This window comes from Carettochelys insculpta, chromosome 1, assembly GCF_033958435.1.
Source record: "Carettochelys insculpta isolate YL-2023 chromosome 1, ASM3395843v1, whole genome shotgun sequence".
In the NCBI taxonomy this organism is placed as follows: domain Eukaryota; kingdom Metazoa; phylum Chordata; order Testudines; family Carettochelyidae; genus Carettochelys; species Carettochelys insculpta.
This window is the reverse complement of record NC_134137.1, coordinates 222611155-222638000: the sequence shown is the minus strand read 5'-3', so window position 1 is coordinate 222638000 and position 26846 is coordinate 222611155. Positions and strand designations below refer to the sequence as shown.

At 43.8% G+C, this 26846-nt stretch overlaps 1 protein-coding gene across 14 annotated transcripts in view; it reads left to right on the top strand.

The window, feature by feature from the left end:
* The window catches only part of ZBTB20 (zinc finger and BTB domain containing 20), a 750151-nt gene that overhangs the window by 197339 nt on the left and 525966 nt on the right, over positions 1–26846 (top strand). The gene's annotated exons all lie outside the window — the stretch shown is intronic.

Genomic DNA, 26846 nt, shown 5'->3' with positions numbered 1-26846 from the left:
TATTTCCAGCTCTGACAGGGACTCTTTCTGTGACTTTGGACTAGTCATGTCCTCTCTCTTTACCTCAGTTTCCTCATTTGTAGAATAGGGGTAGTGACTCTGACTGATGTCATGGGATGGGAGTAGGGAATGGCAATTCAGGAGACTTAACTTTCTGCTGCTGGATCACTTGGAAATCATTGGATAAAATGAAATGTGTCAGTCAATGTGTGTTGGGTAATTATCTGTATTATTCAATGGCATTACAGCAGGTCTTGTGATCTGGAGGAAGTTATAGTAAATACACAATAAAAACACACAAACAGCTCAGATTGTGCTAAAGAAATTTAAAAGAAATAAAACCAGAGGCAATGGATGGGGGGAGTCTTTGGTGGCTATATACCCTGCCCTCCCCTCAGCCTGAGGAAGGGCTGGGACAGGAGTCAGCAACCTGGGCTCCAAAGCTGTATGCAGCTCTTTAAGGAGCCACTTGCGTCTCCAAGCGCTGCAGCTATGGACTCCATTTGCGGCTCCGGAGGCTGCTGCCATTTAAACAATGGCCTCTGTTAAAACAGAATTGAGTTTTTTTGTTTGTGGCAGCAGCCTCCAGAGCTGTTGAGCAGTCAACTGCAGTGGGGGGGAAGCCAGCAGGGCAGAGAGCCCTGGAAAAAGAAGCTGTCAGGGCAGGGAGCTGCTCCACATGGGGGAAGCCGGCCGGCCAGAGAGCTGGGGAGGGGCCGACTAATCCTGACCCTTCCGGAGCTGCACAGATGCATGGAGAGGCAGGTGGCGGCGGTGGCAGTGGCAGCAGAGGAGCAGTGTCTGGGGATGGGCGGGGCAGGTTTGGGGCTGAAGGGGTTAAACCCTGGGTTAGGGGGCAGGTTTGTTGGGTGGAGGCTAAAGCGTGGGGAGGGGGGTAACTTAACTTTCTGACTGATACAAATCATTGTGTTTGTGCTGTTAAAGTAGGGGTGACACAAAGTACGGTTTGACATTGTTTATTGAGGACCGTCTCGTTCACATGCATTTTGGTTCTTGATGTATTGGTTTTGTAACCCAGTTGGAAAAAAATGGCTCCTCTCTATTTTGGTTGCAGATCCCTGGGCTGGAAGAACCCCTTTTGCTGCAGACCCTGCCTCATTCTGCCCCTCCTATGCTTTGCTCTGCCCTTGCCCTGCTTCTTCCCCAGCCTTGCTCCACGCTGCCTCTTTCCCCCGCAAGCAGTGCAGCCTGAGGTACTAGCAGGGCTGCAGGACTGGGACTGGCAGCAGGGATCCGTCCCTCTCCACAGTCACCAGCAGCAGTGGTGGAAACGGAGCAATACGGCCCCAGCTCATTCTGCGTTGCTTCCCTCCCCACAGTGAGTGCAGGGGCAGTCCTGCCCCTCCCCCATGGAATGTGGCCAGAGGAGCAGAGCGAGCTGGAGCCATGTTGCTCTACTTTACTCACCGCTGCCACTGACTGCAGGAAGAGCCAGATTCCTGCTGCAGGCACCAGGCTCCCGCACTAATTCCCTTCCTGCTGCTGCCTGGCCCCCTGCCCCTCCCACCCATGACGTTTGTGGTGGGGCACCTGACCCCTCCTGACTCCACCTCCACATTGCCATTGCATAAAACTCAGTTATCTTGGTACTGGCCTCAGGGGTTACAACTAGTTAAGGAAGCATAAACAAAGAATCCTTGGCCTTCTGTGGTTAGAGAAGTGGGTTCTGGGCTGAGCTGGAGTCTTAGGTCTCACTAGCAGAATGTCAGCATTGTAAAACTGCTTTTGGACTGTGTTGTGTGTATTTATTCACAGGTGCAAAGCACTTTTAACTGCTTTTACTTAGCAGGAGCAGTGTGTGCTTAGTGAGCTACTTGAGATTGGGGGTGAGGATAAATGGGCATTAATGAAAGAAAAACGGTGGGTGCTCACACTGGCAATTGTAAGTTGCTAATGTGCATTAAGGGTAAGAATGTTCAAAACTTCCTTTTAGGCTGGAGAGATTTTATGTGAGTGTTAGATCAGTAACTTTATTATACTAGCAGCCCTTTTCCTCTTCTGTTCACTCGTACCCAGTTGCCGTGACAGGAGTAAAAGAAGAAAAATATCTTAACACATACACATCTTATTATGACACAAATAGTTGGAAGAAGCCCCACTGGCATAAACTAACACAAAGTGACACTTTGTTTAAAAAGTTGTTTTGAATGTCTTCTCCCATTGATTGTATGCAACTGAGATAAATAAACATCCTGTGTGTGGTTCAGCCAGGCTGAACGTTTATGCTCCTCCAAGTGTTTATACATTCCCCAGTGGTTGTTTGTGTTGCTGTTGTTGACTGTAAATCCCAGACCTGTATATGTTTGTAATATATACATTAGCCGCAGTGGTGTAGGTTTGGGTGTATGCTCAGGATAAGACTTTTTTATGGACATGACCAAATGAACAGGGTTTTTTTTCTCCTTCCTAGTGCAGTCAATTAGTCTTTGTGTTTATGGAAGAACAGAGGGGCTGCTGCAGCAGGCATTTTAGTCAAGCAGGACATGCTGTTCCCTACTCAAATTAATGCAGGTGGATATTCAAGGAAAGCTGCATTGGCTTTATCTGGTAGAAATCATGTTAGTTTAGCTCTTTGTTTAGTTAGGAAACAGGTGGGCCTCTTGAGTTATTCAGTTATGATGATTGTTTCCCCTTGAAGTAAAATGACTGAAATTTCACATCCACCAAAATTCATGGTGACAGAGACCCCATTCTGTTGTTAAGATGGTGGTTTAATAGTTTTCTCTTTCCTATAAAGTCTGATACTCCCTTTCTTCACGTTTCTACCACCAACATCATGGAGTCTATGATGGTAAATGAGGAGGAAGCTCTAGAGTTCATGTGGGCTCCTCTTGAGCCATGGAGCAGTACTGGTGTAATGCCACAGACTGAAATTATGCCATGGGAGAATCTAACCTAACCAATCCTTTGCTCTAGTGAATGTTCCTTGAACCTTTTCCTCTTGTGTCTTTGTCATGCTAGTTCACTGGTAGTGTGAATTAGCATTATCTACTCTGTGATGACGCAAATTGATGTAGGCATACTACATGCATGCACATACGCACATGCACGCATGCACACAATTTAGAGTTAGAAGTGTGGCTGATACAGATCGCCACTTTGCCCAAAACTCCATTACAAAAACCTTGTTTTCAGTAATATAGTTATTTGTCACATGTTAACCATTTGTGGATGTCTGTGCCAGGATGAATTGTTCTGGACAATTTAAGCCAAAATAATTCAGCCATTTCCAAGAATAAGGTGGGAGGGGAAGAAATTCTTGAGACCTTTCCTTTGAACAGCTCTAATACTCCATGCATTTGAGCAAGGTCTTGGAATTTGACAGAGGCTGGTCTTCATGTCATGGAGGTGGCTTCCATGACCTCATCAAAATCCACCCAAATTGGGCCAAGTTGTAACCTTTCAAAGAATCGTGGTTGGTGTGTACTGAGTGGAGACATCTTAGAGTTCAGCAGCTGAAACCTCTGAAGATTTCATCCTCACTTCTTCAGGGGGAGATCAAAACTGGGACTGGTACTAGCTGGGCAAGGCGACTGGAGAGGGACCCAGGCTCAGGGTAGGGAGACCGGGAACCAATGAGGTTAAATGGGGGGTCAAGACTGGGTTAGAGTTAGGGCATGTGAAGAGTTGCATCTGAGATAAGGACTGGGGTGAGATTTATGATCTGAATAATCTTTCCTAATGTATTAGCTGGCGTGTTTGGTTTATTTTGGTTTAGTGATTCACTTTGAGCTGTCTGTTTTCACTTGCAGTCACTTAAATCCTACTTTTTATACTTAATAAAACTACTTTTGTTTATTATCAAGCCCAGTATAAATAATTGTTATGTGGAGGGGAGTAGGCACAGCTGTGCATATCTCTCTCTTACTGACAGAGAACTCATCTTATGAGCTTTCTCTGTATAACATCTTTTACACAGACTAAGATGGATTTATCTAGGTTTGGTCCACACTGACTGTGTATCTGGGTGCTGAGAAGTCACTGTAGCTGAACCCTCCCAGGGAGGCACTGGTTTAGTGCTTGTGTTGCTCTGCTAGTAGAGGATGTTTCCCCAACTCTGTACCTTGGCTGGGGGAGACCAAAGATTCTGACGTATCAGGACATGGTGGCGTGGCACCCTAGAGGGCAGGTAGGCAGGTTCAGTGGTATGACCAGCACACCAGGTGACAGTCCCAAGGGGCCCTCTGTAATTGAAACCATCACAGGTTTCAAAATCACTGCACTAGAGTGCACATTTTGCAGTGCCTAGATTGGAACCCAAGATTCCTGAGCCTCACCAATCCTCTGCTGTCAGGTCTCTCTCTTACACATCAGCAAAGTGTGTGTCTTCTAGCCCTCCCGTGCTGGTTCAGGGGATGATAACCTAAAGCTGCTATCAGTTTCTCTGTTAGCTCAAGAAGCGGAGATCTGTATGTGCTAATCTAAAGGTTCCTGTCCTATGTATGTCCCTTGTGTCTGTATTAACATGCTACATGATGGACTTTCTGGGGTTTATTTTCAGCTTGCTTTAAAAAAAATGCAAATGACAAATGCAGAAAACTAATTAAGATATTATTAAAATTATGAAGTCAAGTATTGGAAAGTTAGAAAAAGCCAGAATTAAGGTTGCCAGTACAGTTTTAAGCTTTTCACATTTAAATTTATTTAACCCTTTCTGTTCCCTTTCTGAGAAAATGTAATGCCCATAAAAACACCACATTCCATCCTGTCTGTGCAGAGCCCCCCTGCCCTTTTCTCACTATATTTTCTGTACTCCTTTCTCAGCAAACAACTCTTTCCTTCTGCACAGATCTCACTACCCTGCATAAATTAGCAGATCACAGAATGTTGACCTCACTGCATTCACTTGGTGGTATGGACACTGATGTGAATTGTACCCTCAGATACAAGCTCACAGCTCCTACTGTCACTTCACTAGATGGTAGAATTTGTCTCCCTTAGCCAGGCCTCTTCATTTTCTAAGCTGTGGAATTTAAGCTGTTTTCTAATGAATTGTCTCAGCCATATTGTATTGCTGTGAAGATAAACCAGGTCTAGGAGTTACTTATTTTCGTCAAGATACAAAACAGTGTTTGTTTCATTTTTCTTTTTTTTAGTTGACATAATCCACATTATGCGAAGGAAAAAAATTACATACAAATGGGAAATAGGGTGGGAAAATGTAATAGGATCTATGAACACTTCCTGTCTTGTCTGAGTAAATGAGACCTGATGAGAGAGACAGCACAATAAGAGCTGGGGAGTGCCAAGTGTACTGGTGTACGGGTATTGTTTTATTTTCCTTTCTTTCATTTTACTGGATTGAATTTGAAAGAGAAAATTATCATGGACAGGAAGGTTTATGATAGAAATGCTCTGTGTTGCCGTATCCTTGACATGAACTTGTAGAAACACGAAAAAGAATGTTAAGCAAAGCAGTGTGTGAAATTTGTAGGTATGCAGCTGAAAATAATTTTTTGAGGAATGTCCAGGACTTTCTGGTATAACCAGCACTGCCTCTATCATTGTTCTGCCTCCCCTATATCTTAATCCATTTTATTGCCAGCTTAAAAATAATTCATCTCTTCACCTACCAATTTGAGACAGAAAAAAATGTTGATTTCATGGTATGGCATTTGTAATGATATGGCAGCAACGTGGCTTTACGTGGACTTTGGACGAAGCAAAGAAGAAACTTCCCCAAGAGAACCTCTGTCAGATTTTAAAATGAGTGCAGTGTGGGACAGGACAGGATGTTTGGAAATAGCACATGTATTGTCTGGGGTACGCCAGTAGCGCCCATGCGATTAGTAAATCACAAAGGACCACAATGTGTATTCTGCCTTAAACGCTGCTGCCAGAGTGACCTTTTTGAAGAAAATCTTTGTATGAATTCCCTTGTGTAGATTCTTCTTCCAGCAAGGGGAGAAGCCCCAAAACACACTGGATTTCTACTGTTTTCCCTCTCCAGACAACTAATATGCTAGCCATACACTTTTTCCCCAGTGGATACAAGGCTCTGCTGGCCCTTATGATACAATTGGGAAAATAGTGAAAATCTGGTCAACAGCTATGTACCTTAGTATCGAGTGTCATTTCCTTGATTCTAAAGAGCTCCCACTAACCAGGGATATAATAGTCATATATTTTTAGGTATCTTTGGCCCATCCTTTCTTCTCACCAGGCCAAACTACTGTTTATAATCTTGATCCTTATTTACGCTGTTCTTGAAACCATACCAGCAAGTTAGCATGCTTATTACCATCTTAAGTCCAGCATCATTTCCGTGGCTGCTGTGAAAAAGGACTTGTTTTCTCATAAGACATGGTATAAATATTCCCTTAGAGGCTGACAACAGTTATAAAATGTACCTTCTCAGAACACTGTGTTATAATGTGGGGTGAACTCTCTTTTATATTCAAATTTAACACATAAACACATGGTTTGAACTGGGATGGGAATTTTTAGGTCATTATAGGGGATCTTTTGCATACTTAGCATAATCTAATTCTTGACCTCCCCCCCCACCTTCTGCCCCTCTCCTCTCTGATTTGCTCACCTTGATGATATTTTTCTGATTTGCCAACCTTGAATGCTATGTTTGGTTCTCTGTGCCTTAAATATTGAGTCTGTTCTGGTATGGCTATGATCTGAAGAAGTGGGTCTGTACCACGAAAGCTCATCACCTAATAAATTATTTTGTTAGTCTTTAAAGCGCTACTGGACTGCTTTTTTGTTTTCATGGTATATCACAGTGTAACTTTCCTGCCTGTACAACTTAAGGTTTTCTGAGTTTCTCACTTAACAGAAACATGGTTGTTAATTTTCTTATTTGAGTAAATTCTTAGCCCTCAATCCTGCAGAGCATTTAAGCATGTACATCCTCATGTGCACCTACCCCTGCGAGCCAAATTTCGTACATAAGTGCTTTTTAGGACAGGAACCAAAAAGAATATAGCTCAACACAAGACTCAAATGCTTAGTGTTGCTTCAGTCATTGTTTCTGCCCTTTGTTGTACTCATGCCTATGAGTTTAATTCCAAGTTCAGCAGAAGACAAGAGGCAGCAAGAGTGACAATTGCTCCTATTCCATTGGTGCAACTCCTTCCATGTCATTAATGGAAGAGGAGCTGTAGCTAGAGTTATGAGAGACATTTGAAATAGAATACAGATTGACACTCTCTCATCCTGCACCCTTGAGATGTGACTGGTGCTGGATGAAAGAATTTGTTCAGTGATGGATGCTCAATATTATCTAGCACATTACCAATGCTTCCACTGCTTACTGGGCTCTTAGAAGACATTTAAGGGTAAATTGCAGCTAAATAACACAGAACAGTGAGAGCCAGGACTGGTGGCTGTAAGCAAACCTTATAGGACCACAGGAAACTTGGCCACACCCATGATAAGTGGTCATTCAGCTAACTAAATTCATGCTGGATTACTTAGTTTGCCGGATGAGAGAGTTCTGGATTAGAGAGATTCAACCTGTACTAAGCTGTGTGTAGTTCAAGTGTTTATCCTCTCATGTACAGATAATTTCCTGTCGTTCAGGTGCACGATTAAGAAAACAGTAAGGCAGGTCTACATTAGGGGGCAAATTCGAACTAAGTTACACAACTCCAGCTATGTGAATAGAATAGCAGGAGCTGCCATAACTTGGTTAGATGTACCATGGTGTCCCTGCTGCAGGGGGTCGATGGGAGAAAGTCTCCTGTCCACTTCTCTTACTTTTCATGATCCTGTGGAGTACCAGGGTTGAGGGGAGTTTAAGCAGCAGTCGATTTAGTGTATCCCTACTAAACCTGCTAAATCAACCCCTAGGAGATCAATCGCTGGAGCGTTGATCTACCCATAAGTGTAGACAAGCCCTCAGGAAAGGTGATCCATTTTGAGAAAATAGAATAACAATGAACTTGTTTCTGTGTGGAAATTGCTAATTGTTCAAATGTTTTGTGGTTTTCTTCTGAATCAGTTATAGGGGACTGAAATTTTGTGAATTGAAATGGGTAGAATTTCTGCAGAAAGTTCTTGAGAACGTATGCTGTAAGCTTTGCAGAAAGTTCTTGAGAGCATATGCTGTCAGCTTTGCCTAGCTCCAGCTGTAACCACTAGTCTGACATGAAGACATGTTTGTGAGGCTGAAATGTTTGCAGGCTGAAAAATATCTGTTATGATAATCTGTGTAAATGGTAATGGTCAGAAATGAAGTGACACATTCTGAGAGGTATTGGACATCTTGCAGCTCCCACTATTTTTGGTGAGGTAGCTGGTGTTCAGAGTGTCACTGAATTAGACTCAGGACATGCTTTTCATGTGAGCACATTTCACTTATACACTCCTCTTTTGTGGGAGCCTGGTTTAACTTTTGTCAACTGCTTGAATAAGTGTGCATTTCTGGTGTTTTTTTTAACTGTGTGAAGCCAGTTCCTTTGTGGAACCCTTGGAGGCAGAAGGAAGGATGTGCCCGTAGCAAACAGATGCAATCAGAACAACTGCATGCTGGCTCTGATGCCACACTGAAGTCGAGACCTGGAAGAATTACGGATTCTTTTACTGTTGAGTCCCTGCAGTCCTTTCCTTCCCGTCCTCACTCAGCCTGGTAGCTTAGGTGATACCCTTTAGGAAGAATTTGCCCCACCTGAACCATTTACAAGAGAGCTAACTGACAGAGATGGTGTGCGAAGCGTTTCTAGCTGTGACTCATGGAGGTTAAATTTCCTGACGTGCGTCAAACATTTGAAGTTGCACAGGGTTATTCAAGTTTGTTTTCCTCGCCTTCAGATCAGCTTTCTAGATAAGACGAGCAAATTCTAGATACCATGATTGGAAAAGTGCTGCCTCCTTCCCCGGGAGTGGATATGTTGTGGGAAAGGTTATCGATGCTGTGGATATCATCACAGGGCACAATGGCTGCACAATACTGGAGATAAGCCTGAGAATGTTTTGAAAAAATATAAAAGCTGTCTGTTACCCACAAATTGTTAGGAAAAGAGCCCTTTGCAGCAGTGAACACGTTCTCTGGATTATCTTTTTCTAACTCTATGCCTGACACCCAAAGGGTTCTGTCCCAAATATGTGATAACATTTCAATTGATTGTACTGAATGGAATATTCCAAAATTTTGTTGTTTGACGTGTGGAATACTTGTACTATGAAGCTCTTCAGACAGTTTTTTCCCCCAAAATATTGTTTTGTCTCACCATACACCCTTAAGTTTAAAATTAACTGGTTTACTGCAAGACACATTAAGTAAATGCAGTTTCTCTATTTTAATAACAGTAGCTCAAATTTCATGTGAGATCACTCTAGTCCTCCAAAGTAATTAAGTTTATGGTTTTCTTATCCACTTCACATGCCTGTGATGTGCAGTAAAATAGTATTTTTCAGACAAGTATTAGTACACCTCGGCAACAATGCTGGCGTGGGCTGGTGTCTATCAGCAGTGCAGACACCTCAAAGTAATGGAAATTGCAAGACACTGTGCTGTAATTTATCTAAAAACATGCATGACAGCAGAGGCTGTTATACCTGAATTTTCAGAGTGGTAAGGCGCTGAGTTCAAGTGAAGTTTCACTCAAATTGTGAAACAAGGTTTCCAACCTAGGCTGCAGAGTCCTTTATCACCTGCTCTGTTTGTATGGCTGAGTGTGTTCTAAACCTTGAACCATGTCTCAAACCCAAATCTGAATGTAGTTCCAGCCAAACCAGTTTCAGCTATAAATTGGCTTGCATACTGGGCACTCGGATTAGGTCCTGCTAGCCAGAATTGTGTTTATCCAGGTCTGAATGCAGATTTGGTTCTCTATTTAGAACTTGAACATTAGCCTTCTAATGACAAAATCTGAAAATCCCAGTATTTAGGAGAGCCTGGATTTAAGTTTGGAGAAGCCACATTTTGGGAGTGTTCAGGAGTGGGTATTTATTCCATCCATTATATACATCTAGTGAGCTTTAGAGCAGGATTTTGGGCCCTGATTCCTTTTGAAATAGCTCTGCCCCAATAAAGTGTCATGTAGTACCTATATTAGGGTGAAATTCAGAAGAAATGTACAAATACACTGTCCCCATACACAGATACACACTCTGTGGAGAGCTACAATGCAATGTGCTTTGTTTAGGGTAGGGGTGGCCAACACGTGGGCTGCAGGCCAGAACCTGGCACACCAAGCACTTTTATCTGGCCCATGAGGCCTTTTCCCATGGCAGCAGCGCTCTTTTACCCAAGCTGGCCAAAGTGAGTGTGAGGCATGGAGTGTAGTCAGGCTGGCACAGGGGTTGGCAACCTGTGGATCTGGAGCCTCATGCAGCTCTTTAGGGAGTCACTTGTGGCTCTAGATGCTGCCACCACTGACTCCTCTTGTGGGTCCCTGCCCTGCAGCAGCTGAGGGCTCAGGTGGGTAAAGCCTAGGTGGGTTTTGGGCTGAGGAGGAGTTAAGCCTGGGGATGTGGGGGTTGGGGCTGAGGGGGGTTAAGCATGGGGGTGGGGGGCAGGTTTGCAAAAAGGGGAGTAAAGCTTGGGGCTAGAGCGATGGATTTGGGGCCGAGATGGGTAAAGCCTGGAGATGGGGATAACTTAACTTTCTAACTGACACAAATCCTTGTGCGCGCTGCTCTTAAAATAGAGGTGACAAAAATGCGGTTTGACGTTATTTAAGGACTGTCTCCTATTCATGTGCACTGTGGCTCTTGAGGTATTGATTTTGTAACTGACTTTGGGGGAAAAAACAGCTGCTCTTCCTATTTTGATTGCAGACCCCTGCCTTAGAACAATAAAATATCAATTTATGCTGCATTTTTCTGTTTTGAATGATTGCTGTTTTGTGTGTCACCCCCCAGAACATGTAAAAAATTGCCATGTGGCTCCCACTGCAAAAAGGTTGGTCATCCCTGGTTTAGGGATTTAAGCAGACAGTGGAGTCCAAGGGGCAAGATATGCACCAGTTCCTCAGCAAATGTTTAGCCCATGAGTTGACTTGTAGGGACATAACACACAGTGCAGTGTAGCTACTGCTGGACCTGCACAATCACTGACCCTGTGGTCATTTCTCAGCCTTTCCCTGTCTGTCCTGAAACATTTGCATGTGCAAATCAGGTAGTCAGCCATCCAGCTATCTGCTTTGTTTGTGCAAACTTGGAGGGCTTTTGTTCCCATGCAAGTTTAGATGCCAAGATTATTCCATTACATGTAAGTGGAAGGGGAATGTTAGCTTGAAGGGGAATTAATTTTTAAAAAATGTCCAAGTATTGTCCGTCTTTTCAGTCCTCTCCTTAATCAGATGAAAATCACATGCATTTTAATGGGAGCTTTTCCTATGTAAGCATAGCTGGATTAAGCCCCACAGGCACTGGCTCATAAACTCAGCGGTCAGTTTTCTTTGGATTGTCTTGCATTCAAGCATTAGGACGAGTCTGCAAAGACAGCACTGTCCGACACTGGCTTGGGAGCTGCGAGGTGGAGTTTGAAAGAATATGCTGTATATGCGAAAGCGATGAGTGAATGGAAATTAAAACAAAGGGATTGAAAATAGACCTATAATCAATCTAGCTTCATAGCTTAATAAACCAGGGACATTTTTTCATAAGAAATTTGGGGCAGCTATCACAGCAAGTGCCATGAAAGCAGGGCCTTTTTCCCACCCCCTTCCCCATCTATTAAATCTACATTTGGAAGGTGGATGGTGCTGACTCATAAATTAAATTGGAGTAATACATACAGTGTATATATATTTCTGTCACTTTGTCTCAAATTAAACACGAACCTTCTCCCCTGACAAGATGATAGAAAAGTTAATTGCTCGCCCTGGCTTTAAATTGGAATTTGAATTTGCAAAATGCTAAAGGTTTATGAGATCTAAATCATGAGGAGCTTAAATTACATTCCTGTGATAAAATATTAATAAATCAATTAAAACATAAGCCGAGTATAATATTACTTTTTTGTAGGAACCTTGAACACAATAATTCATTAGAGTGTGCAGTAACAATTATTGTATCTTTTTTAATTTTCTTTTTTTATTAGTTTTTTTTTAATGTGGAAAAGACAACATCAGAAGGGAACATACCGCACAATGGGGGAACATTATCCTAGTACAGAATCTAGGCATCCCCTAACCATACACAGTTTGAAAGCCTTAACCCAGACCAGAACCCAGGCATCCCATCCTCCCCTGCTCTACACAATGAAAAAATATTGCTTCATTTTAGGATCCAGGCATTCCACAACCACACTCACCAGAGAGTGGAGGGAACATGGCTTGTGTGTAGAATCTAAAAATCCTATAACTACATGCATCACACAGTGGCAGTGCCGGCATCCTGTAGCCTTACACGCAGGGGAAGGAGCATTTTCCCATTGTACAACCACAAATTGTAGTACAGCTGCTGTACAGCAAGATATATGCACTGGGAGTCGGTCTGTCGGTCAAGAAAAAGAAAGGAACAAGACAGGTAAGATAATATCTTTTATTGGGCCAGTTTCTCTTCTGCCAAGCTCTTTGCAGCCTGAAAGCTTATTCCTTTCACTAACATCTGTTAGTTCAGTTTTACCTCATCTAGATTGTCATTGCTATATCCTGGGACCAACTTGGCTACAACAATACTTCAGATATTCAGGAAAAAGACATAAAAGCTCAGTCAGCCATTGGCTCCCATCTCCCACCTGGAAAATGGCACTGACATGGGGTATGAGGGAAGTGACTAAACTTCCCTTGTTTTTTCCTTCTTCCCTTTCTCACCTGCCTTTTTCCTGTCACTTTATACTCTCCTTCCATCCCTCCCTCTCACCACCACCTCCACTTCCATTGGTGCCATCTTCACATGGTTTCAGTGAAGTGAAACTGGGCTAAGTTTTGAGTTAGTAATGAAATTCCACCAAGGCCAAGTTTTCACCAGGTTTTGTGTTTTATTGTGAACAAGTCATACAGCTTTAGTCTTTACAGAACCAGTTTTCTGAGAATTATGTAAAGCACACTTCAAGCACAGTATGAAACTTAGGTATTATTTGGGGGAGGAGGTGTTGTGCTAGCTCAGCTTGTTTTTCTTCTGTGAAAACACTAAGACTCCAGGCTTGAAATTATGTAATATACCTATACATCTCTGGTACCTTTTTAGATATGGATTCTTTAGTGAAGGGCCTTTTACCTTGTGAAGAATGAATGGACTTATGTTTAAATAAACTGCACTTTATAAATTGTCTAGTTACTATCATTAAAATATTTTTGTTGGAGCCTTTAAACATTGTTATTGTGAATTGCATGCTGTTTATAGGTGCTTCATTGATAGCCAGGGCAATTGCTGTACCTGACCTATGAAATCACTGAAGAATTTCAAAGAGAGCAGCTAGGCAAATTTTTCATGCACTTCAAATCATAGAATTCTAGGGCTGGAAGGGACCTCAGGAGGTCATCTAGTCGAGCCCCCTGCCCAAAGCAGGATCCATCCCAACTAAAGCGTCCCAGCCAGGACCATGTCAAGCTGTGACTTAAAGACCTCTAGGGATGGAGGTTCCACCACTTTTCTCTTGGTAGCACATTCCAGTGCTTTACCGACCTCCTGGTGAAATAGTTTTTCCCAATATCCAACCTACACCTGTCCCTTTAACTTCAGACCATTACTCACTTGTTCTGTCATCTTTCACCTCTGAACAGTCTCTCCCCATCCTCTTTAGAGCTTCCTTTCAGGAAATTGAAGGCCGCTATAAATTGCCCCTCAGTCTTCTCTTCTGTAAACTAAATAAGCCCAAATCCCTCAGCTTTTCCTCATAGGTCCTGTGCTCCAGCCCCTTAATCGTTTCTGTTGCCCTCTGCTGAACCTCCACCAATGTATCTACATCCTTACTATACTGGAGGGCCCAGAACTGGACACAGTACTCTAGATGTGGCCTCAGCGGTGCTGAATAGAGGGGAATAATAACTTCTCTAGTTCTGCTCAAAATGCTTCTCCTAGTGCACCCCAATATGCCATTAGCCTTCTTGGCAACAAGGGCACACTGTTGACTCAGATCCAGCCTCTCATCCGCTGTAATCCCCAAGTCCTTTTCTGCTGCACTGCTACTTAGCCAGTTGGTCCCCAACCTATAACAATGCTTGGGATTCTTCCATCCCAAGTGCAGGACTCTGCACTTCTCCTTGTTGAACCTCATCAGCTTGACTTGCTCTTGGTGAATCCATGTTGACTACTCTTGATCACTTTCTCCTTTTCCATGTGCTTCAAAATGGATTCCTTGAGGATCCACTCCGTGATTTTTTCCAGTGTCTGAAGTTAGGCTGACCAGTCTATGGTTCCCTGGATTGTCCTTGTTTCCTTTTTTATGGGTGGGCACTACATTTGCCTAGTGCCATAGATTGGGAACTGATCTTGTCCATGAAGACTGTTCAGGTTTCGACTTCTTATACACGTGCTTTTTGAGCTTGACCTTGGCAAGGATTCCCTACTTCCTGAGTTCTTTCCACACTATAACTTCTACTGTTTGTACTGCTGGTGGAGAATTTTGGGTCCCATTTTTGCCAGAACTGGTGGACAACACTAGGATGATAGCTGCCTGCTGCATCCTCTCTGTGCTTAGCTCAGTAGAGTCACAACAGAGTGAGAGAGCTCTTCACTGGAACACAAATCAGTTTGGAACATCAAATATGGCCCCAGGTCATGTCATCCTCTTCTGGCATGATTGGCCACAGAAGGCTCTGTTGGGTAAGGAGTGATAGTGCAGTTGTGTCCTTTCTGCCTACTACCAGTATGAGCCAGCTTTCAGCATAGCTGCAGCTGCTCTTGTCCAGTCAAAAACATTTGAGGCCAGAATCATCAGGAAGAAGAAGCTGTGATAGGTGCAGTGGTGCTTTTAGAAACCCCGTGCTAGAAATACTGTCATGTGTTCGTCAGTCCCTCGGGCATACTAAAGCTTTCTTGGGCAATAGAACTCCGCATGGCTCTTCAGAGTCCACCGCTGAGTCCATGGACTTCCTCCAGTTTGAAATCTGGATGAATGAACCTCTTGATCCTGAGTTAATCTACTCCTTCCTTACCTCAATCCTGACCTGGAGGGTCACCACTTAAAGTGAGAATTAGTACATGTACCTATGAACCATTATGTCCTCCACTTCTCTGCTTAGCAAGACAACTAGTGCAAGTCATGTTGATGTAGCTTGCAATAATATAAGCCAAAGCTTTATCATATTTCTCTTTTGTCTTCCCATTCAGTGCCACTAAGCTCTTCATCAATATATTATATAATTAGCTCTTATACATGTCATTTTCCACTGTCCTCATTTCATAAACAGACACAAAAAGAAGTGATCTGCCCAAATTCACATACATGGCAGGGTTGAAACTAGAACCCAGCTCTCTTAACTTCCAGGCCAGTATCCTGAATCATGCAACTTCCTGAATTAAGTAACGCATGTGAGAGACAAGTAAAAGGTGGTATGGGAAGTGCACTGAGACCCACCAAACTCATTTCATGTATAGCATTGAACAGTAATAGATGCTGACCCGTTTTTTGGTCATAACCAAAATGGAACTGTATTTAAATCAGCAAGATAAACCTGAAAGCTCTCTGCCTGTCATTAATCATCTGAGCCAAATAGGTTTCCTTTCAGCTATTGAGATCTGGCCCCATTCTCTTGGATTTCAGGATAGTACTTTCATTAGCTAAACAGATTCTCTACACCATGACGTCCATTTCATAGACTGACTGTATCTAGGACAGTATTTCTGGAGCAATTTTAAAATGCAAGAGTCACTGAAATGCTCCTTTCTCTCAAATTTCCTCATTGATACTGGATAATTCTGGGAGAGGTTAAGATCTCTCTACTGGTGTTAGCCCAAACCAGTTTAAATGATAATTTTGCTATACAGAAGCTGGACTCCCTGCAGGATTCTGACCCCCCACCCTCCATCAGTAACACAGGTAGGCTGGACTGAATTAACTACATTTTATTGAATAACATGAGCAAAATAGAATTTAATAACATGAATGAAACTAGGTCTCCTGATAAAATAATGGCTCGGGTTTTTAGCATACAGTAACACAAAAATAGAAAAAGGAATCAGAGAATCAAAGAACACTAGACTAGAAGGGATCTTGAGAGGTCAAGTCCAGTCCTCTGCTTTCACAGCAGGACCAAACACCATCTAGACCATCCCTGATAGATATCTAATCTGCTCTTAGATCTCTCCAGTGATGGAGATTCCACAACCTCCCTAGGCAATTTATTCTAGTGTTTAACTACCCTGACAGCTAGGAGGTTTTTCCTCATGTCCAACCTAAACCTCCCTTGCTGCAGTTTAAGCCCATTGCTCATTGTCCTATCCTCAGAGGTCCAAGGGAACAATTTTTCTCCCCCCTCCTTGTAACGCTCTTTTAGGTACTTGAAAACTGCTATCACGTCCCCTCTAAGTCTTCTCTTTTCTAAACTAAACATTCCCAGTTCTTTCAGTCTTCCCTGATAGCTCATGTTCTCTAGACCTTTAATCATTCTTGTTGCTCTTCTCTGGACCTTCTCCAATTTCTCCACATCTTTCTTGAAGTGCAAACTGGACACAGTACTCCAATTGAGGACTAAAGAGCACTGAGCAGAGTGGAAGAGTGACACTCCTGTTAATACATCCCAGAATCACATTTGCTCTTTTGCAACAGCATCACACTGTTGACTCCTATTTAGCTTTTTGTCCACTATGACCCCTAAGTCCCTTTCCGCAGTCCTCCTTCCTAGACAGTCGCTTCCCATTCTGTATTATGAAGCTGATAGTGAAGTACTTTGCATTTGTCCTTATTAAACTTTGTCCTGTTTACCTCAGACCATTTCTCCAGTTTGTCCAGATAATTTTGAATTCTCACCCTATCCTCCAAAGCAGTTGCAACTCCTCACAGCTTGGTATCATCTGCAAACTTAATTAGCGTATTCTCTATGCTAATATCTAAATTGTTGATGAAGATCTTGAATAGAGCCAGTCTCAAAACAGACCTCTGCAGAACCCCACTTGTTATGCCCTTCCAGCATAACTGAGAAGCATTAATAACTACTCTCTGAGAATGATTATCCAGCCAGTTATATACCTCCGTTATAGTAGCCCCATCTAAGTTGTATTTACTGAGTTGATTGATAAGATGAACGTGGGAGACAATATCAAATGCCTTACTAAAATCTAGGTATACTGCATCCACTCCTTCTCCCTTATCCACAAGACTTGTTGCCCTGCCAGAGAAAGCTATTAGATTGGTCTGGCATGATTAGTTCTTCACAAATCCATGCTGGCTGTTACCTGGTACCTTATTTTCTTCCAAATGTTTGGAGATGAATTCCTTAATTCCTTGCTCCATTATAGCAATGAAGGGACCTGTGGCACTTTATAGACTAACAGAAAAGTTTTGAGCATGAGCTTTCGTGAGCAAAGACTCACTTCATCAGATAATGAGCATCTGGACCCTTCGTTGCTGTTACAGATCCAGACTAACACAGCTACCCCTCTGATACTTGCTTCATTATCTTTCCCTGCACAAAAGTCAAACTGACTGGTCTGTAGTTTCCTGGGTTGTTCTTTTTTTCTTTTTTATAGATGGGCACTATATTTTCCCTTTTCCAGTCTTCTGGAATCTCTCCTAAATTCCAGGACTTTTCAAAGATGATAGCTAACGGTTCCAATACCTCCTCTATCAGCTCTTTGAGTATTCTAGGATGCATTTCATCAGGCCCTGTTGACTTGCAGACATTTAAGTTTTCTAAGTAACTTTTAACTTTTTTTTTAATTTTATCCTCTAAAGCTATCCTCTTCCCACTAATGTTCAACGTGTTACACATTTCTGCATCAGACTGCTTGTTGAAGATAGAAACAAAAAAGTCATTAAGCAACTCTGCCATTTCCAATTTTCCTGATATTGTTTCTCCTGCCTCACTGAGCAGTGGACCTACTCTGTCCTTGGTCTTCCTTTTGCTGCTAATTTATTTATAGTGTGTCATCTTGTTACCTTTTTTCTCCAGCTGGGTTGTGCTTGTTTTGTGCCTTTGCCTTTCTAATCTTGTCCCTGCTTACACCTATTTGCTTATGTTCATCCTTTGTAATTTCTCCTAATTTCCACTTTTTATATGACTCCTTTTTGATTTTGAGATCATGCAAGATCTCCTGGCTAATCCAAGTCAGTCTTTTACCATACTTTCCATCCTTCCAGTGCATCAGTATAGCTTGCTTTTGGGCCCTTAACAATGTTCCTTTGAAAAACTGCCAACTCTCTTCAATTGTTTTTCCTTAGTCTGGCTTCCCATGGGACCTTGCCTACTAGCGCTCTGGCCATGTCTACATGAGCACCCTCTTCTGACAGATGGCACTGTTGGTGGTATCACCTTGTCAAAACATCTGTTGACAGAGAACAGCCACAAGTTAAAGAGGGTCCTGATCTGTCTACAGAAACTGTCTACACGGCAGCCAGCTCTGTCGACAGAGGGAGACCATTAACCCTGGAAGTGTGGTGTGCATGGATGGCAAGCCCTTCCAGGTTCACTGGCTCCACATGTTGTTAAAGGGCCCTCTGCCCTGCCGCAGTCTCTGTGTGAGGTGAGAGTGGCAGAGCCCTGCTGGACGCAGCTAAGTGCCTACAGGGACCACAGCTGGATTTCGCAGAGCCCAACGGTGACACCTGGCAGCATGGCAGGGCAGCCTCCGACCGCTGCCTGGGACAAGGGGAGTTCGGTTCTCATGGGAGTCCTTCACCAGATCTAGGAGGACAACCCCGAGGAGCACCCCTCCCAAAGAATGGCTGCATGGCCCAGTACCCCAGCAGCCCTCTCCCTGTCAGGGGCCCAACGAGTCTGGTGGTATCCCACTGGCAGCGACTGGTGGGACTGTCAAGTTATAAGCCAATGGGGTTGAGCCCCACTGGGTTCGGAATTTCTGAATGTGGAAGACCACCTTCCTTAAGCTCTGCCAGAGGCTCGCCCCCGTCCTGCAAAGACAGGACGCAGACATATGGTATGCCCTCGCCCTCGAGTAGAGGGTGGCAATAGCAGTATGGAAGCTGGTTACACCCAACAGGTACCGTTCTGTAGAACATCAATTCAGGGTCAGGAAGTCCACTGTTGGAGCTGTAGTGATACAGGTACGGCAGCCTCAGACTGTGTTGGGGGGATTGGGTGTGGGGAGCGTGGGGTGCAGGACAGGGGGATGGGATGGGTATGAGGTTGGGGGTAGGGGGCCAGGGCGTGCAGGGCAGAAAGGTCTGGGGAGGTGGAGGACAAGCAGGAGGAGGGGGCCATGGAGCTCCTGGGGTCCCAGGTGTGTCATACTCCCCAGTGACCCATGGCCATGTCCTGTCTCCTCTGCCTCCAGATAGTGCATGCCATCAGTGAGACCCTGCTATGGAGGCTTGTCCAGATCCACGACATGGACACCTTTGTTGCCGGCTACCACCACCTGGGCTTTCCCAGTTGTTTTGGGGCACTGGATGGCATGCATATCCCCATCTGGGCTCCAGAACACACTGCGGGCAGCTTCATCAACCACAAGGGGTACCACTTCGTGGTCATGCAAGCCCTAGTGGACCACCGAGGCTGGTTCCTGGATATAGATGTCAGGTGGTTGGGTCAGACGCATCAAGTGCAGGTGCTGCAGAACTCCAGCCTGTTTTTGCAGTATGGAGGAAGGCACCTGTGTCCCTCACCAGGAGCTGATGGTGGGAGATACATCAGTGCCCCTCTGCATCATGGGGGATGCAGCATAGCCACTCCTCCTGTGGCTCATGAGGCCCTGCATGGGCCACCTTCATACCACACAAGAGGCCTTCAATGCCCGCTTCACCCGGGTGAGAAACAACATAAAACTTGCCTTCAGCTGGGTAAAGGGGAGGTTCCAGTGCCACATCACATGTCTGAATGTGGGGGAGGAGACCGTGCCTGTGGTCACTGCTTGGCTGAAGAGCAAGGTTGTGTCGACAAAATCTCAATGGAGTGCTCTAAGTGCGTGGATGCTCCATGACTTTAGTTGACAAAAGGCTTAATCTGTCAACAGAGTGCCTGTGTAGACCCAGCCTCTTGAGTATACCAAAATCTGCTGTCCTGAAATCCATTATCTCTGTTTTGCTCTTCTCCCTTTCACCATTTGTAAGAATCATGAACTCTGATTTCATGGTCACTGTCTCCCAAGCTGCCTTGCAGTTTCAAATTCCCAGTCAGTTCCTCCATACTTGTAAAAAGAATGACACTGACTAGGACTGCTTCCTGCCAGTAGTTTTTTCCACCTTCTGCAAAAAAAAATGTTGTCAATGCAGTCCAAGAACTTCCTGGGTAGTGTGTGCCTCGCTGGGTTAGTTTCCCAACAGATGTCTGGAGAGTTAAAGTCCCCCATCTCTAGCAAATCCTGTGTTTTGGATAATTTTGTTAGTTACTTAGAAAAAACCTCATCCAACTCTTCTACATAGATAGGGGTCTACTACAGACCATATATCACAACATCACCCTTGTGTGTGTTTTTTAACCCCTTTTAACCTAACCCAGGGACTATCAGTGCTTTGTCTCCTGCATTCATCTTCCTCAGTCCAGGTGTGTCCATTTTAATATATAAGGCAACACCTCCTCCCTGTTTACCCTGCCTATTCTCCTGTGTAAGCTCTACTTTTCTATACCAATATTCCAATTATGTGTATTATCCCACCAAGTCACTGTGATACCAGTTATGTCATAGTTGTATTTATTTATTAGGGCTTCAAGTTCTTCCTGCTTATTACCCATACTTCTTGCATTTGTATGTAGGCATCTAAGATACTGATTTGCTTTTGCCTTTCAGTTCTGCTTAGTCCCTCTTTTTTCTCTGCTGTTGTAGCCCATGGTCCCTCCCATTTACAACCCAGCTCCCTGGTCTTCAGGTTTTTCACTTACCTGTAGGTTTTGGTTACCTGTTCCCATCAAACCTAGTTTAATGCCCTCCTCACTAGGATAGCCAGTCTACATCCAGATACAGCCTTCCCATTCCTTGAAAGGTAAATCCAAGCTCCACTTAGCAGTCCTTGGAATAGCCTTCTGTGATTGCGGAAGCCAAAGCACTCCTGATGACACCATCCTCGCAGCCAGGCATTCACCTCCAGGATGCACCTGTCTCTTCCTGGGTCTTTACCTTTGACAGGAAGGCTTGTGACCACCTGCACTCCCAACTCCTTCACCTGTACTTCCAGAGCCCTGTAGTCACAGTTCATCTGCTCAAGGTTATACTTTGCAATATCATTAGTGCCCACATGGATGAGTAGTATGGGGTAGTAGTCAGCAGGCCAAATAATCCTTGATGCCTCTGTAATGTCTCAGATATGGGCCCTGGCAGGCAGCATGCCTCCTGAGAGGGCATGTCAGGGTGACAAATGGGTGTCTAATCCCCCTCAGAAGAGGGTCTCCGACCACTGCTACCCTACATTACCTTCTCATAGTAGTGGCAGCAGACCTCCCAGCCTTGGGGTACAAGACTTCTCGGCTTCTGCTCTATCTCCTCCTTTATCCAGAGTAGCATAATAGTTTCCCAGTACCATGGTGGGAGGGTTGGGAGCAGGAGTGGAGTGCTGCCTGCTGCCAGAAGTGACCAGCTGCTGGTAGCTGTGTCTACACGTGCACGCTACTTCGAAGTAGCGGCACTAACTTCGAAATAGCACCCGTCACGGCTACATGCGTCGGGCGCTATTTCGAAGTTAACTTCGACGTTAGGCGGTGAGACGTCGAAGTCGCTAACCTCATGAGGGGATCGGAATAGCGCCCTACTTCGACGTTCAACGTCGAAGTAGGGACCGTGTAGACGATCCGCGTCCCGCAACGTCGAAATTGTGGGGTCCTCCATGGCAGCCATCAGCTGGGGGGTTGAGAGATGCTGTCTCTCCAGCCCCTGCAGGGCTCTATGGTCACCGTGGGCAGCAGCCCTTAGCTCAGGGCTTCTGGCTGCTGCTGCTGCAGCGGGGGATTCATGCTGCATGCACAGGGTCTGCAACTCGTTGTCGGCTGTGTGTATCTTGTGCTGTTTAGTGCAAGTGTGTCTGGGAGGGGCCCTTTAAGGGAGTGGCTGGCTGTTGAGTCCGCCCTGTGACCCTGTCTGCAGCTGTGCCTGGCACCCTTATTTTGATGTGTGCTACTGTGGCGTGTAGACGTTCCCTCGCAGCGCCTATTCCGATGTGGTGCTGCGCAACGTCGATGTTGAACATCAACGTTGCCAGCCCTGGAGGACGTGTAGACGTTATTCATCGAAATAGCCTATTTCGATGTCGCCACATCGAAATAGGCTACTTCGATGTAGGCTTCACGTGTAGACGTAGCCGGTGTCTCCCCTGAGCCATCTCATCCTACACCGGTAGTGAGTCAGTCTTTTGTGGTGGGACAGCAACCTTCTACTTAAGATACATTGATGACATCTTTATGATTTGGACCCATGGTACAGAGGCTCTAGAAGAATTCCACAGAGGCTTTAACAATCTGCACCCCACCATCAACTAATGCCTCGATTACAACATGCAAGAGATACATTTCCTGGACACTACAGTACTAATCAAGGATGGCCTGATCAGTACCACACTGTACCAAAAACCTACTGATCGCTATACTTATCTACACCCTTCTAGTCTCCATCCTGCACACGTTACTAGATCCACTGTTTACAGTCAAGTTCTTAGGTACAATCGCATTTGCTCTGATCCAACTGACAGAGACCACAAACTACAAGAACTTTACCAAATATTCATAAACCTGAATTACCCACCAGGAGAAGTAAAAAAAACAAATAGACAGGGCCAGACGCATACCCAGAGACCAGGTACTCCAAGATCGGCCCAAAAAAGCCAAGAACAGAACACCACTGGTCATCATCTACAGCCCCCAACTCAGACCACTGCAACGAATTATTAAAGACCTACAACCTATTCTTAATCAGGGTGCTACACTCCAGAAGGCCCTGGGTGACATGCCTGTTCTCTCCTACAGACAACCTCCCAACCTCATGAGGATCCTTACTAAGAGCCACAGCCTATACCCCAGGAACACCAGTCCTGGAACCTTTCCCTGCAACAAAGCCCACTGCCAGCTTTGTCCGCATATCTTCTCTGGAAATACCATCACTGGACCTAACCAGGTTACTCACAGAATCACAGGCACTTTCTCATGCTCCTCTACTAACATCATATATGCCATCATGTGCCAACAATGCCCAGATGCTTTGTATATTGGACAGACTTCCAACTCCCTTAGACAAAGGGTCAACAGGCACAAAACAGACATCAAAACACTCCAGATCCACAATCCAGTTAGTCAACATTTTGATGGAATGGGGCATTCTGTCAGTGACCTCAAGGTATGTGTGTTACTGAAGAGACATTATCGCACCGTTTTAGAAAGAGAAGTGGACGAGCTGACTTTTATATTCAAATTCGGCACATTAACACATGGTTTAAATCGTGATGGGAACTTTCTGAGTCACTATAGGGGCTTGTCTGTATACTTGGCTCAATCTAATTCTTGATCTTCCCCCCCACCCCTCCACTCTCTGATTTGCTCACCTTGATTATCTTTTTCTGATTTGTCCTCCTTGCTTACTGTTTTTGATTCTCTGTGTCTTAAATATTGAGTCTGTTCTGGTCTGGCTATGGTCTGAAGAAATGGGTCTGTCCCACGAAAGCTCACCTAATAAACTATTTTGCTAGTCTTTAAAGTGCTACTTGACTGCTTTTTGTTTTGATAGTGTATAGACTAGCACGGCTTACTCTCTGTTACTATTCAACATGAAGATTATACTGTGTCCTGGTTGGCTGATAGGACACAAGCACTGATTGCTGGAAGCATCCAAGGCTGGATACCGAGAATAGCAGGAACAGGTATCTGGGTCTGGAATTCTTCAATCTTCCATCTTCCACTCTTCACTCAGGATGCAGAGTCTGGTGAGCAGGCCTTACCTACATGCTTTGCGAATTTGTGTAAGAGATGGTATCTTCCTGATGATCTTTCCCCTCACCAGGCTGCCCCTCTGTGCCTCACTGACACAGAGCCCTCTCATAGTGACAACCACTCCCCTATATCTGCTCTGGACACTCCATGTTCCCGCCCTGTCACTGTTTTGGCACCAGAAGCCTGGAAGTGAAGGGGCACCATTGGAGGCCAGGTTTTTCTTTTCACAACCAAGATGGCTGCTAAGATGGTGGCCATAATCAAACTAACAGCAACCTGTTTTTCTCCAACACTGGGGTGGAATAATGGTTTGCCTATTAAGTGAAGTCCTTTTTCAGTGAAGTCCCCTTCTTGTGGTCATAACATCTCATTGGGCAAACTACCACATTTTTTCTTTGCCTTCATTAGAAGCACCCTTTGGCCTCAGAACTAAGGCCGAGAGTTGATTTTTGGTTTGGATGCTGTGTGACATTTGGTAGCTACTAGAAGGAGGGAAGGAAAGGGAGTTCAGTGCAGTCCATGAAAACTAGGGAGGAAGGGCTGGGATGGTTACTGGCTTTGAGATAAAGCACAACAATTTTTATAGGTTTTTTCCTTGATCCTTTATCCTTCCCTGGCTTTTATAGGAAGCAAAATCCATTCCTTACCTCTGCTGCAGGAATCTTACTGTCCATTTGGACAAGAGCTGTTGTAAGAATTTCTGTGTCTGATGGGGACACCGTGATTCTCACAGACTATGGTAAACATGATTTGGCTCGCACACACTCATAATCAGGCTTACTTGTGCTGAAACAGAGATTGCCCTATTGCAGTGCCAGGCCTCAAGCAATACCAACTGTTAAATAATAAACAGGCCCTGGCTGTTGGCAGTCTCTCCCCTCCTGACAACATGGAGTACCCATTTTCTGGGTTTACCTGCCTGCATGTGTTCAGAAATACAGAACAGCGTGTGCGTTGTGTGAAGGTAGAAGTGGCACGGAGGCATCAGTCTAAGTCTAATCTGCTTAGTTTATTATTCTCCTAGGACCTTGGGTGATATAACAAACATGCAGTGCCTTGGCAGCACTAACAATGGCTGTGCTGTCAGACTAGATGATATTACGGACTTTTGCCTAGCGCTTGGGATAATTGTTTTTCCTCTATTCATTTTCCCTTTCTTCCTTGGGTGTCCCCCCCACACTTTTTGTTTTTCTTGGTGAATTGTTTCTTAATTTGCTGTACTTCAGCTTTTTGCCCCTCCAAGTTTTTTAAAAAAAAGGCAAAAACAAATATCAGCAAAAGGTTTAAATGTCTTGTTTTCCTGTTGGTGGAATTATACTGTTTTATCAAAGTAGCGGGCTTTACCATTGCTAGCTGTGCCATTGCTCTGTGTGGGAAGCAAACGTCCATGCAAGTAATGGTTGCATTTAGCGTGGAAAAGATGGGGAAAGTGAAAAGTGAGAGGTGTTTGTTCCTAAAGGCCAATATAACAAGTAATTACCATGAAAGCTGTTTTTATTAAAGAATGTCCATGTGCTCTGTATAGAACATACATGGCTTCCGTTCTGTGTACAGTAGAAATAGTCAGTTGAATGAAATGTTTAGTAGGTTAAAAGCCTCCATTGAAAAGATCACTACACTTCCAGGAAGAAAAAAATCTACTCAGCAAATTTTCTCTCTATTCTGGAGACATCTCTGTCATTTTCATTTTATTTATCCTGCCCCTATTTCCATGCATGTAACTCACAGATGTGGAAGGCTGTATGACCTGTTTTTTGGTTTTTGCCTGGAGTGAAACTCAAGAATCAGAAAGCAAGCTAAGAAAAAACATCGTGGTTTTATGAAGAGGAAAAGATTAATCTGACAGAGTTAAAATGAAACTGCAAAAACAGGCTGGACAGAACAGTAATTCACTTACTATCTGGTTTCCTAGAAACCAGATCAGGGTGGGAACTAGATTTTTTTGTTGGGAAAATATATGATTTGAAACTGTTTTAATTTTAAAACAGACCTAAACCACCAAAAAAATTGAAATTCCCCAATGAAATGGTTTTTTTTAAATAGTTTTGGAAAGAAAAACTTTGTGTCTATTCAGTCAAAAAGTTTTGTACAAACTTCAATTTTTCAGTGTTTCCATAATATAATATAAAATAACATGAATGCAAAATATAATGTTTAATAAAATGGAATTGAAAGGTTGCATCAAAATGGAATACCAAAACAGTTAATCCTGAAATGATGGATGTGGAACTTGTCAAACACATCAAAAAGGGGTTTTCCCATTTTTCTTTCAAAATTAAGCTGTGCTGAAATTGACACATGTTCCAATTGTCACTCTTTTTGACAAAAAAATTCCATCAGAAAATTTCTGACCAGCTCTACTAGAAACTCCTACTCTCACCAGCACCATATCATATCAAGTAACAAGCATTACAACATCAGAGTTAAATGTGATTAATGTTTGTATCCTGAGGGCATGACTCTGTAGCTAACTCCGGCTAGATGAAATAGTCCCATGCAAATTAAGTCTTTCCAGGGTTTCACAGGCACTATAGCCTGAGACGTCTTTTAGACCACTCCATATTAGCATATAATGTTTACGTTAAGAAACAGGAGATGGGAAAGACTGAGGTTCATCACTGTTGTTGCCCCTAGAAACAAATTGTATGAGATATCATCTGTTTTCAACAGATGATTCCAGCTGACTATTCCAGAGGACTGCAGGAAAAAAACAAAGTCTGTAGTCTTTGGGCCAAGTCATGTGAAATAGTATTTTAAAAAATGTCTAAGTGCCTTTAGGAGCATGAACACAAGAGCTACTGATTTTTACTGGCTCTTGGGTTCTGAAGTTAATTAGGTACATTTGAAAATTCTGTCTATAATCTTTACTCCTGGAAAAAATGAAAGTTTGATCACGTAAGTTTTGTGTTGTTTGATGCTGTATATACTGAGCCTGAGGAAATGTCTTGTTCACTA